The following is a 14,484-nucleotide window of genomic DNA, read 5'->3' on the forward strand; positions in this document are numbered from 1 at the left end:
GGAAAATTAATCCACAAGCACCAGAGGTTTATGTCCCTAAAGGAGACAGAGAAGTCCTGTAACTATATTGAAATAAAGGGAGAGGTCGTTTCCCCTGGGAAAACTTCCTCAAAGTTTTGGAGGACACAGACTCCATTTTATCCTAATTTCCTGGCCTCATGTCCCTCTCTCTTTGCCCATTGGCTGAGGTGCTTGAGAGGTACAGACTTTCTGAGGTGCCTGATACATGGAACACCTAAAACCTAAGACCCCCTTCTGATATATAAGCCCTGCTTTGTATTTTCTTTGTGTCGCTCAGTGGTACTCTTTATGGAATTTTTGGTTCTTCTCATTGTTTCTTTCATCTCTCAGTATCCAATTTTATTTATCAGCAGACCCACAGTTTGTTTGCAAAGATAAGTCACTCATTCCCTTCAGTTTCAACGTGAAAATATAGGTCTCACACAAAAACTCCAGTTCAAAGGCACAAATCCAGATGCAGGGATAGCTGCACAAAACATTCTCAGTGGAGGTGCTGCAGCTGAGGGCATTGGGAGCTCTCAGGCTTTGCTTCCCCTGCCTGATCCCCTCTGGATGTGACCTTGTGAAAGCACTGTTTGGGGAGAAAGAAATGTCTCTGCTAGTAAATCTAAATATTTGCTATGATTTATCATTTCTACCTGCTCATAACAATAATTATTTTAAATTATGCAAGATGGGGATGATAACTATGAAGAACAAAAACCCATAACCTCGGAGGTATTTGTTCCAATATATGGCCTCTCACCTTCAAAATTCTTGACCATACGGTTATGCAGAAAACTTGGCAAAATCAATACTCTAGCAACAAAATTGCACAGCAGCAGGAAATCATTTGGCTTGTTAGGCCCACTAGCAAATGAGGCAGCACTTTGTGAAAGTACTGTTAATATTCAGACAGGGAGGTAAGTCACTCAAAAATAAACTCATTTAATCCAAAGACTTCTACAAACAATCCCAGATTTATTTTCATTCTCTTATTAGCAAGTACACTTAGAAGCTTTCTGCAAGCATTGCCATTTGTTTTAGCTCATTATAATAGCTCATTAAAAATATAAATAAAAAACCTGGACTATCCAAGCTAACTTAATGGGAATAGGGGAAAGCTTCAGTCCCCACCATTAGCACTGCCATTCTCCAGCTTTAACTGGAGCAAAATGAACTTGTGTCCTCCTGCACTACAATTTACAGGTGAAAGAAAAATCAGTGTGTTTGAAATTGTCTGGGTACGTGGCGAAGTCCTCTGCAGGGATAACGCATCAGGAATATCTCAAATTATCCAAGCAAGTACTGGTGGTGTCCGCTCATCTCCTGCTGCAGCTGTGCTTTTGGGCAGCATCAGCTGATTTATTTCTCACAAGTGGAATTTCGCCTCTCTCTCTCCAAACAGGTCCAATGTCCCTAAGAAGCTGTCTGTCCCCTGAAACAGCTCTTAGGAGCTTTAACAGTGCTAAGGTGGCTTCAAATCAATTCTGCTCAAGGAGATCTTTTACTTTTTCAGTCAGTGCTGATTCTTGCTCATTCATCAAATAGAAAACAGGATAATTAAGAGAAAACATTCACATAAATCAAGAAGGAATAAAAAATAAAAGAGAACAAACTTTGCACCTAAATGAATGTATTTCACAATTTTTAACTATAAGAATTCAACTCAGTTACATTCAGATTTCTGCTCTTATTTTGCCTAAAAATGGTGGATTTTTGCCTGAACTAGAAACCCTTTGCACACAATTTTTGTTTTCCATGACTCCAGCACAAGCAGCTCCTCCTGCCATTCCCAGGCATGGGAGAGAGGCAGCCCAGCCACATTTTCAGGAGCAGTAGAATATTGACCTGGAACAATCCAGGAGGTGTAAGAAACCTCAACCCTCCTTTTGCACTTTTCTGAATAAAACAATTATACTGACAAAAAAAAAAAAAAAAAAAGGAGCAAGAAATATAAGAAATATAAATTGCACTGACACTGAAATTAGGATTCAATAGAATAATAGAATCATTCAGGATGAAAAATACCTCCAAGGTTATAATTTCTAACTTTGGACTGAATACCACCACATCCACTCAGTTTTTGAACAATTGTTGATTTTGATAAAACTGACAAAATATCAGCATTCAACAGTAAATGAATTTATTTTAAATCCTACTGTAAGAGAGTTTGCTTTCCTTTTCAATGTCTCTCCCTTTCACCATTCAAATTTTCTTGCTTAGGTCTTCTCTGAGGTCCTGCTGAAGTGGTGACAGGGATAAAAGGGACAGTCAGGAAGGAGGCAAAAGGCAAGAAGGGTTAAGCTGATGACAGAAGCACTGCTGGTTAAAAAAAAAAAAAAAAAAAAAAAACAAACTAATAATCTATATCCCAGAGAATCTGATGGGTGAGACCAGTCTCATCCCAGTGAGGTTTATCCTTTTCAGCTGAGGACTGATCCTGTCTTCCTTTATCCTGAGTGTGCAAGGGATGAATTGGAATAGCTGCAGATCAGTTACATGTGTTCAGATAAAATGAAAATTTATCCTAAAACCAGTGCCAGGCATCACAGCAGAGTCTCCCAACAGGGCTGGCAGAAGCATGGAAAATATATTTTTCCAATGTTTTTTGTCACCTTCAGCAGGAATGATGTCTTTACCTATTGTATTTTTCAAGTGGTATCTGCTCATGTTTTGGTCTCCTCTGTCTTTTAACATTTGAAAAGCTCCTGAGAAGTCTGAAAGGAAAAGGGACAAAGGGACAGTTGAATGAGATGTGAAATTAAGGCCATGAAATCAATGTTTCCCACTGCCAATCACCATTTCAGCTGTGAAATGTCCTTCTACTGATCAGGTGCAGATGGTGTAGGAGATTCCTGAAGCTGGAAACAAAGAGCATGGATGGGTTGGTTGGATTTGTAGCTTGAGCAGTTTTTCACATCTTGGAAGCTGGAGGAGAGGAGTTACCCCTTGGATTGATATTCTACAACCCATAGAAACCCCAGGGTATTTTAAATTCGTTCTATATAAGCAGTATTTGAAATCTGATGGGTCTGTAAACCATCTAACATCAAGTTCCAACTACATTATTAACACCCAAAGTGCCATGTTTTGAGGAATTTCCATACGGATGGAAGCTGAATAATCAGAGTTTCATTTTACTTAAAGCAGTAAGTGAACAACAAACTGGCAAATATGGCTATGAATTCATCCCACTTCATCCCGTGACCTCTTTGTCTCTTGGGCAATCCTTTAGTTTATTCTTAGAAGTTTATCCTTAAAATAGTTTCATCATCTCTACCTTTGGCCATTTGGTTGTGTTCATTTACTCCTTCAATGACAGAAGTGAAACACTTTTCCCCACACTCTCAGGAGATTTTTACTGCACTTTGAGAAATCATGCATTGATCCCAAAAAAAGCAGAGTGGGAATCTTCATGGAATAAATTGTGTAATTCGTGACACATGGTTGGACCCCAACTCTTCATCTACACCACAGTGAAAGTCAATTTATAAAACATTCCTACTAGAAATAAGCTAATTTATTAAATACAGTACCACCCATTATTATATGAAAAGCACATTCAAGTGAAAAATGCTGATGTGAAAAAAAATAGTTTTGTCTGCAAATTTTCCTGGGAGTGAAACAAAAGTGTGCATGGAAAATATCCCAAGCAAAAAATCTCCCAGTTCCATCCCTCTGATCATCTTGGTGCCTCCTTTGGATTTGGTCCAAAATGAACACTTTCCAGTTTTCTCTTTACTTTCTGTTGTCATAACAGCTGTAGGTCTTTCTTTTCCTGTCTTTCTGGAGATAAACCAGATATGGCCTCTCATTTATTGCCCAGTTCCAAAGCCTCTGGAAGGTGACACATGGTTATGGAGGGTGTTGGTTCAGACGCTGCTGATATTACCCTGAAAAACTCATCTCCAAGGAGGCAACTCTTAATTTTCAGCTGACCCTGGCTGTAGAGGTCACAGGTTTCTCTGGAGGACAGGAATGACACATTCAGTGTATTACTCAGGCAGGAATTGAATTACTGCTCTCCCAAGCTTGGTATTTGACTTGGCTGTCAAGCACACAACATCTAATAAAAGGCACTGGGCTGTTTCACTGTGCTGACTTGCAGCTCTGAGGCTGGAGGAGATGGGGTTGGCTTTGCCCTGATGTTCAGGAAAGAGACTTGCCAATAATTTTGAACCAGATGAATAAACATGTGCTCTGTAAGGTTCTTTTTCTACAAATTTAATAACGAGTTGCAGGGGTTGAGGTGAGAACGGGGGAAGTTTGCATAAATAAAAGTGTAGGAATGTCCCAGGAGGGCCTAATGTGTATCTAGCAAATGTTCTATGCATTACAGCACTTCCTTTTTGACTGTAACATTAGTTCAAGGCAAGGGCTAGGAGGTGGTGGATCAGTCCTGGCAAGAGTTCCAGGCTACCCTTGGAATTAATTTTGGGTATGATCTCAATCCCTGTTTTACAGAATGACAGGCATGATGCAGAGAGTAGCATCATTCACCTGGTGAAGGGACAAAGCTCAGAACACACCCCAAATAACACAAAACCAGTCCAAGACAATGCTCCAAAAGAGTTTGAAGAGGGAACTGAGCGTGAAGGCTTTATCCCTGAAAAGTCTGTGTCCCAGACCAGGCCATGACAGGTAAATCCTGTAGAGGGACAGGCACCAAAGGCAGCACTCTCACACTCAGGAGCCGTGAGCAGAGCAGGGGGAAGGGTAGTCCACCAGAGCAGCAAATCTGGAGCCTTGTGCAGGCACTGCCCAGAGAGGGGAAATGCTCCCACTTCTCCCACATCCCAATGTGTACAATTCCAAAATATCCTATTCAAAGTCTGCAGGGATGCCAGAGGAACAGAATGCTCTGCCTCAGCTCCAGACTGATTTCGAATAGCTCCAGTACAGTGTAACCTGTGTGTGTTTAAGAACAAGAGAGACCAAGGAATGTTTTTGGGAGCCCTCTCCAAGTAAGGACTCAAAGTTTGCACTGACCATGGACAATTCAGAAGCAGAGCCTTACCCAGTCAGCACCATTTTATAAATAGTCATGTTTAAAGCTACACTGAATTAGCCACTGGTCCTTGAGGGTCAGAAGCACAGAATAAGCCAGGAAGCCTCTAAACAAAGAGTTTCCTCTTCCCAAACATCTTGCCCGTATCTCCAAAAGGATGATCTGTTAATGGGAAGGTGGAGAATTATAGAGTACAAGGCTGTTCAGTAGGGCCATATTGCCATCCTATGGCTTGTCGAAAGAAGGGACAGCTCCCATCTCTGCTCTGGGAGCAGGGAATGGCTGGAGCTGGGGCAGGAGGGTTTAGGTTGGAGATCAGGGCAAGGTTCTTCCCTCTCCCAGAGGGTGCTGGGCACTGCCCGGGCTCCCCAGGGAATGGGCACAGCCCCGAGGCTGCCAGAGCTCCAGGAGGGTTTGGAGAGTGCTCTTAAGCATGGGATGGGATGGTTAGGGTGTCTGGGCAGGGCCAGGAGTTGGACTAGATGATTCCTGTGGATCCCTTCCATTTCAGGATATTCTATGATAATACATCAACCTGCCTCTGCCCAGACAAAATTCCTAAATATTCTGGAAGAAACTTTGACTAAACCAAGAACAAGGAGTGTGGCCAGTTGTTGCTGTTGTGGCCAGAGCCAACCACTCAGAACCATGGATGTAATCCAGGGTATTCAAAGGAAGAAATAAAGGAAAAAACCAACCAAACAAAAACAAACAAACAAACAAACAAACAAACAAAAACCAAAACAAAACATACCCCTAAACTATAATTTTTCTCACTTCTCTGTATCAGATGCTTGTACATCTTGATTAGAATTCAGGATGACTCATATTCCACAACCCTTTTAATCCCTAAAATACTACCACCACACCAAGCTGCTTGCAAAGATGCTCTAAGCCATAGTGAGCAAAATCCCTGATAGGAATTTTCTTCCTCTTTATTCAAATAAATTTTAACTCTTCCTTTTCAAACCTCCAGACTAATACTTAACAGCAGCCACTATTTAAATTAGGTGGTGGTGGTGAGTTTCTGTGATGTACTGTCCATTATTTTAAATTAAACTGAGAAAAAGTGGGCTCTTATCACAACTATTGAAAATGTTTTCCTTCCCTGTTGATTTACATCCAAATAACCAACTTATCAACTTTGCAAATGTCAACCTGCACTGAGGCAAGGAAGTGTGAAGTTCTTAAGCAGAGACTCTCCTCGGGACCAAAAGGTCAGTGTGCATGTTATTTATTCTTCCTGGGGAAAGATCCTACTCTTAAATCAGAGAAGGTTTTTATACTATCTACAGAAATAATAATGGAAGGCTTTAACCAAGAAAAGACCGGCCACAGCCTACATCAAAAAAAGAATCTTCAAAAGGATTCCATTTTTTTTAACATACAGACAGAAATATATCCAGAGAATAAAATCAGGAGTGGAAGAACACTGTTCTCCAAGGAATGCCCAGACACAAGCCCAGGTTTGGATTCTACTCCTCCTGAGGGAGTCAAAACTGCCAAATCCACTCTGACTTCCACACGGGAATGGCTCTTACTAGCATCTCTTTTCCACCAATTTTAAATACCCTTAAAAACCATCCTCTCCTGATTTTGGCTGGGATAGAGTTAAAACACAACACAAACTTGTATTTCTCTGTTTCATACCTCTTCTCGGAAGTCCCAGTAACCACTAATTTTATAATGAAGTGACATTATGGCAAAGGCAATCCTGCTGCTTGTCTGGCTCCCACTGCCATGATCAACAGGGCAACCAAACGTTTTGTTCCTTATGGCACTGTTTTAGTGCAGGGAATTGAGATGGGATGGTGAAAATAAAGAAAATTTGTGGCTGGAGAAATCAAGCTCCAGGGTTAGTTGGGGAGGCAGATGAAATAAGAAAAACAGTACTGCACTAAACCACAATTTTTAATGTGCCAGAACCACTGCTTTGAGGGGAGGAACAGCAGCAATGCAGCTCCAGCAGCAAAATTTATCAAAATAATCCTAATTTCTGAAGAATAAAGTCATAATTGCTGTAAGAAAGGACAGCCTTGCCCTTAAGATTCCTTGAACATACTGGTCTGAATTCTAACACAGCAGCACAAGGGAAGTCAGAGAATATCTTAGAATCACTAAGGTTAGAAAAGACCTTTTAGTTCATCAGGTCAAACCACCAACCAGCAGCACCACTGTGTTCACCATTAACCATGTCCTCAGGTGCCACATCCACATATTTTTTTAATACCTCCAGGCAGTGACTCCAAAGCTCCCTGGGCAGCCCCTGCCAAGGCCTGAGCACCCTTTCCATGAAGAAATTCCTCCTGCTGTCCAACCTGAGCCTCCCCTGGCACAGCTTGAGGCCGTTTCCCCTTGTCCTGTCCCTGTTCCCTGGAGCACAGCCCGACCCCCCCTGGCTGTCCCCTCCTGTCAGGGAGTTGTGAAGACAGGGAATGTCTGATTCCCAGATCACCCAAACTGCCAGAAACCGGAGACCAAAAGGCACAGCCTTTCATTTAATCAAATCACTTCAATGACGCATCATGGATTTTAAAGGACCCATTTTTTTTAACAAGCCAGGTGAATTCACCAGACACAAGGTTTCACTAACAAGCTGAAGTTGTCTAAAATAATTTTTTCACACTGTTTTCTAGCAGAAGGAAATGCAAAGCCTTCTCTGTTAATCAATGTGAAGCCGTTGGTTTATGACACACTTTTGCCAGCAGCTTTCCTCTTGCATCAGCAACTTCCCTCTTGCATCAAGCCCCTGTTAGGATGTTTATTAGGAAGCATTTATTTAATAACTTGGGGTTTTAAATTGGTTCCATTAATGACAGCATTTTACCCATGGTGTGTGAGACCTGGAACACAATATATACAGGCACTTTCTTGGTAATGTGTAAGTGCAGATCTGGGACGAAAAAAATGAACAAGATGCTAAAGGAACAGAAAATAGGGTGGAAATCTCTCATGGTTTGGTCTGGAAGAAAATTTAAAGCCCATTCAATTCCACCCCTGCCATGGGCAGGGACACCTTCCATTACACCAGGCTGCTCCAAGCCCCAAAGTCCTACCTGGCCTTGGACACTTCCAGGGATCCAGGGGCAGCCACAGCTTCTCTGGGCACCCTGTGCCAGGGCCTGCCCACACTCCCAGGGAAGGATTCCCCCAGACTGTTCTGTTTTCTGGGATTGTCCAGACCCAGGGGCAGCACCAGCACTTGGCCTTGTTAAATCTCATGGGATTCCTGTGAGCCGCTTCCTGAGTTTGTCCAGACCCCTCTGGATGGCCCTGTCCTTGAGCTGTGTCACTGCACCTTCAGCTCTGTGTCTCCTGCACAGCTGCTGAAGGTACTCTTGATTTCCCATGGAATTCATGTGGAAGGTGTTACAGGACTGGATTTACAGCTCATGGTGGCAAAAGGCATGCCCTTGGGCTGAAATGAAGAGATGGACAGCTCTGCAAGCAGCACAGTTAGGGTTTTTTTTTTTTTTTTTTGAGAGTTAAAAGCTACACAAAGACTGAGATGCTGCATTCCCATTCAAAAGAGGGGTCACCGCATTTCCTGGGAAAACCACGATTTTATCTGTCCTCACCCAAAGCTTCTGGTTCTCTGTGTCCAAGGCTAAAGTATTTCTCTCAGAGCAGACAGCAGTCAATTAGGACACACAAAGCTTCACCACTTCCTTCTCACAGTTGTCCTTTGTTTCCCACCCAGCACAATCTCCCTGTCAGTGTGGGAACTCTTTCCAAGGGAACACCATCTTCATTGTTGCTTGGACATTAAAATTGCTCTGAGTCTTGCAGCTGGTTTCTTAAAACCAGCAATTCCCGATCACTTTTGATGCGTGGCTTAGCAAAGCACTTGCCCTCTGTTGCCACTGAGGCCACCTGAGGCTCGGTGGGACACTGTGGCACCCACTCTCTAAAGCAGACTCTGTCTTTGTTCATGCTATTCTGCCAGGAAAACTTGCTCTATTAAGAAACAAATGCAAAGATTGGACCAAGTGGGATGACTCTTTTTACCCATCTTTTATCACTTCATATACTCAAACATGCAATGTCCTTCTACATCTTCTCCTGCCTTTGTTTATCTTCAAAACAGGCCAAAGAGCTCCTGTGGGGATGGAGCATCCCCAAACTAACTCTTGGACAGTACCAGGGAGAAAACAATCACTGTTCAAGCAACCAGGTCTGCAAAGTCCTTTCTCTTTCCTGGAGTCCTGACATTCTTTTTGTCCCAGAGCCTCTGACTCCCTCTCAGCTGATCCCACTGCAGGCTGCTTCATCCCTTCCAATGCATTGGGAATGCAGGGACTGTCTGTCTGCTGCTCTGAGCAACCCAGAACATGTTACACATCCTCTGCATTATTTATACTGGCTACTTACAAGCTGATTTTTATTTTTTAAAGTTTCCATCTGTAGGTTCTGGCTCCCTTTCAAAATCTCCCCCTTTCCATCATGTTCTAATGGATATCTGTTCTCTGGGAACATCTGTCCTTAATGAGCCCTGTTAGATGTAACAGTGACACCATTTTCCATCTTATTATATGCACACAGGTTAGTCTTTGGTTTTTAAATCCCCGCAATGTTGCAGCTTCATTTCATTATAAACGAAAAGAAAATAAAGGAAAAAAAAGAAAAAAAAATTAAACCAAGTTGATGAAAATGTGTTGGCTCACATGACTAAGGGTCTCCTGTTCATTCCATTCTTTTAATCTGCCTCTTTTATTATTTCATTTTACAAGAGTCAGAGGTCTCCACTGGATTATTTCTGTAATTGAGATGCTTTAAAATGGCACTTTAGAATGGACTTGGAGACTCCCAGCATCTGTACTGTGTATGGCTCCAAATGTTTTAGATCCTAACAGATCTAACTTCAGTGTGCTGAAAAAAAATCCATCCTGTTGCATGCAAGTGTCACCATCCAGTCCTCTGAGAGAAGGATTCATTCATGTGAATGGATGTCCACATAGCAACAGGAAGGCTCAGCAGGCTGTGGATAAGTGAGAGTCGTTTGTTCTTGAGCTCCCACTGACAGTGCAGCCTTTATCACATTATGATCTTTAGGAGATGAGCTGGAAAGGCTCCAAAATTAGAGAATATGAGGGGGAAAGTGGAGGATGTGAGACGAGGGTATGACTGACACTGAATACATCCCATGAAAATATACCTAAGACCTTATCAGAACCCACCCAGTTACAGAGGAAGGGAAACATCCCAGAAATCAAGCAATCATCAAATCAAAAAGTCTTCCTGGACTCCTGAGGCAACTTGTGGAGTCCCAGGGCAGAGGAATAATCAACAATGGCATTTCTGGAAAAGAGCAAATACAACTGACAGATCCCTCAGGTTTTTGGCTTTTTTTCTTCAAAGCCTGGGGACACCCACAAACTGGGGGCCAAGCTGTCGCTCCTGGGAGCTGGTCCTAAGAACTGCAGGTGGGCTGGCACTCAGAAATCTCACCCTTTCCCTAAAATCCCTAAAATCCCTAAAGTCCTGCTTGAAAAACATGGGTTTGTGTCCCAGCTGTGTTTGGAAAGCCTTTCAGGAATTCCACTCGTCTCCCTGGTTAACGGTTCTTTTCCCAATTTCCAGTTTAAACACACTCAGGACACACTTTGGCCCACAAGCCTTTCCAGCTGGATTATCAGCTTCTATTCCCTTGATGATGTTTCAACCCTCAATGAATTGTTAAAATTTGAACATCTCTACTTTGCTAGGAAAGGAATTGGATCCAAATCAGTTTTGTCCCAGTGAGGAGGGAGGGAGGCACACCAGGCCATGCCTCATCCTTCTCTCCACTCTCCAAGTTTAAATAGATCTTTAGCTGATGACAACCAACCCAAATACACACACACACACACATGAGTGAGCCTTGGATGGACAAACTTGTCTACTCACCAGACACAGCCTGAAACCCCTTCCAGCACTGTGGGATTTCTCAGGAGCTCAATCACCAGTGGTTTCTTGCTTGACCCATTTTAAGCCCCAGGACAAGCTACAAACAGCCCCTTCACAGGGGAGTCCATCAAACCCAGAAATCCCTCCATGACAGGAGCAGTTCCTAAAGAAGAGCAGACATACTCATCCCATGGGACAATTTCCCTAAACTTCCAACTGACCCCAAAGGCTTGCCACTTCCTTAAAAAAAGTATTTCTAATTTTCAGGCCCTGCTATGAAACTTCCAGAGCTAAAGATAACATGGAACAGGTCAGAGAAGCTGTGGCTGCCCCTGGATCCCTGGAAGTGTCCAAGGCAAGGTTGGACTTTGGGGTTTGGAGCAGCCTGGACAGTGGAAGGTGTCCCTGCCCATGGCAGGAGGGGGGGAATGGGATGGGCTTTGAAGTCCTTCCCAACCCAGGCCATTCTGGGATGATTCATTGATGATGATTCTGGGAGAGGCACCTTTTGTATTTTACAGCTCTTGGTGGGTGGGTGGCAACGCCCAGCTCATCACTCATCACCCGAGGGCGGAATTTTTGTCTTCTTCCCTTTGCATGCACCTCTAGAAGATTACACCTGCCACTACCTCGCCCAGCAGTTAATTCTGCATCAGTCCTGCTGCAGTTTTCCAGTCAGCACTCAGCTCCAGTGCTCTGGAGGAAGCACCAGTAGCACACTCCATGTCTTTTGCAGCTCATTTATCAATTGAGTATCACAGGTTTTTGCAGATTCGTTGAAGACCGTGCTGCTAACATCCTCTCACTCAGAAAACTGCTCAGTTACTCCAACCTTCTGTTTCCTATCTTTTGACCAATTTTTTTCACTGATTTGTAGAGCATTCCTTTTCTTTCTTATCCTTTTGGCTTTAATCCCACATCCTCAGAGGGTTTGACACAGAGCACAGCACAGTCGTGATGATCTACTCCTGTTTCACTGATGATCACCCGTTTTGGAGTTCATTTGCTCCTCTTAACTATCATCTTGGTGTCAGTCTGGGGATGCTACTCTGCAAGTGGGGTTGTGTTAAGATTTCCCATCCCTGGAAGTGTCCACGGCCAGGTTGGACAGGGCTTGGGACCTGGGACCCAAGCCCTGGAGAGTGGAAGGTTCCCTGCCCATGTCAGGGGCATGGAATAGAAGAGCTCCCTCTCAGCTCCTCTTGGGAGGGGTCTGCCTCCAGCTCCATCCGAGTAGCTGAACTGCTGCAGTTCCCCTCCTCTGATGGAAGCTTCCTACCTCAAGAAACAGGACTGCTCACTTAGAGCCTGAGATATGCCCTGGCTTGGTTCCATTTTTTGGTTTGTTTGGGGATTTTTGGAGGGGAGGAGGCAGATGGGCTGGTTCCACAAAAATCAGTTCCAAGGTTGCTACAATAACCCACTTCTTGCTTGTCTGGCACCTTCCTCCTACTTCCCAGGCAAGGTTAGCTTCACAGCTGCACCGATTCATACTTGATGGAATCAAGTTCAGAACTTGATATTTTAGATCTAAAATTTTATTTATTCTCACTTTATAACATACCTAGGCTCTGAGCTATTTAGAGTAAATCACAACCCTTTAAGGAACAGGTGTCCTGGCAAATTCTGGAGTTGTGAAAGCTTCAGCTATGTGCTACAACCAAACACTTCCCTTAAAAAAAGAACTTCCATATGCTGAAACTCTTGCTTTGTTTACAGCATCCCCCTGCTATTAGTCCCTAACACAATAGCTTATGATTATTAAATTTTATGCTGCACTTATTCTACTAATCCACAAAGTCAACAAAATTCTTTTGTGTAATTCTTGTGTCCTTCACAGCATTACAGGAGTTTCAAAACCTGCATCAAACACCTTGTGCTGAGATCACTAAAGAAGTATTAGGGAGGGCTCTTCATGAGACCTGTCCCACAGGAATGTTTCTGGCTCCTGCCCTGCACCTGGAGCTCACCTCATCCTGTCCCAGTCCCCTCTTTTCCAAGCTCCTTATCTTTCTTAGCCAGCTCCTTGTAATTCCTATATTAATCTGCACCATCTCTGCTTTCAATAATAACTTCCTCTGGGAACTGCACTGAATAAATGCTGCCTATAAATCCAGAGAGCTTAAGCCCCCTGCATCTCTGTAGTGTGAGATGTTCACTGTCTAACCAAAAGAACCAGCCTAGTACTCAGATAAAATCATCTGCTGAGCAGAATTTTCCCTTTCCCCCCACTTTTCACTTCTGGATTATTCTTTGTTCCAAACCTGACCTAAGGAATCAGCTGATCTGCACGGACTTTCCAGGATCTCCTTTTGCCCAGTATTCTCTCACATCAGCATGCATTATCTTCCCAGATGGAAATAAATATTAAAGGTTTTGCTAGGGAGCAGAGATAATAATCGAAAAAGTGATGTATTCACTTTCTCCAAAGGAAGTCGCTAACAAAGCCAAGAGCTTTGCTATGCTTTAGTCAAATAAATCATGCAGACTCAGCAACAAAAATCCCAACTAAAAGGAGAATTGAAATTTCAGGATGATTTCCCAGCTTCTTCCCTTGACAGCAACATTAAACTGATGGACGTAGAAGGGGAATGGAAATCCTGCCCTGACAACTTCTTTGGCAAGAATTAGTTCCTGCCATTCAATAACAAATGTTTCATATTGCTCATCAATTTTGAATCTTTATCTGAATTTTTCCTAGGAAAGAAATTACTTTTGTTTTCACTGCAGTTTATGTGGGTGCCCAAGTTCGGTGCCCAGAAAGAAGAACCTGCCACATTTCGTCCTCCTACTCTTCCCCTCCTGCCATTCTGTATTCAAAATCCCAGCCAGAATTCAAACACAACTTGAAGGGAGATAATCCTGGTCATGTGCATTCCCAACAAAACCAAGTTTCCTTTCCCTGTGGTCCAGCAGAGCTGCTGGTCCAATTTCCATCTTGTGATTCCAATCAACAAATTCTCAGTGCCACAGAGTGTGCAGCAGCCAGCACTCCAGAGGGACACATTTTCCATCCTTTCCCCACTACATTTTTGGAGTTAGTAATTTCAAGGCATGACGTTCATCATGGAAGCATGATTCTCATTGTATGTCTGTACAGACATCCTAAAATGTCCCTGGATTTAACACCAGCAAAACAAAAGTTAAGGAATACAAGCAAAAAAAAAAAAAAACATTAATAATGTCATTTTCAGGAAGTGCAGTGGACAACTTGGCAAATGAAAACCACCCAGAGGTGAACTCAGCCTCAAGAAATACAGGTTATTACAAATTATTCAAGAGAGAATTTTGGGAATGATTTCCAGCAAAAACATGCCCATATTAAAAGGGAATTTTCACAGTACCTTAACTGCACTTCTCAGCCATAGCTGTGGAGATTATATGTTGATCACCTGGAAAACATAAAATAGAAGATTAATGATATTGTTCATAACTTAATTACTGATTAAGAAGAGCATCTAATCTCACACATTTTCCTTTATTTAAATAGTTTCCACTTCCCAAACAAACAGAGAAGAGTAGAACACACAGCTTTCAATACCTGCTGTTTTATTCCTCATAAAGACACCTTCAAAAAAGAAAAATAA

This window comes from Cinclus cinclus, chromosome 7, assembly GCF_963662255.1.
Source record: "Cinclus cinclus chromosome 7, bCinCin1.1, whole genome shotgun sequence".
Taxonomy (NCBI): domain Eukaryota; kingdom Metazoa; phylum Chordata; class Aves; order Passeriformes; family Cinclidae; genus Cinclus; species Cinclus cinclus.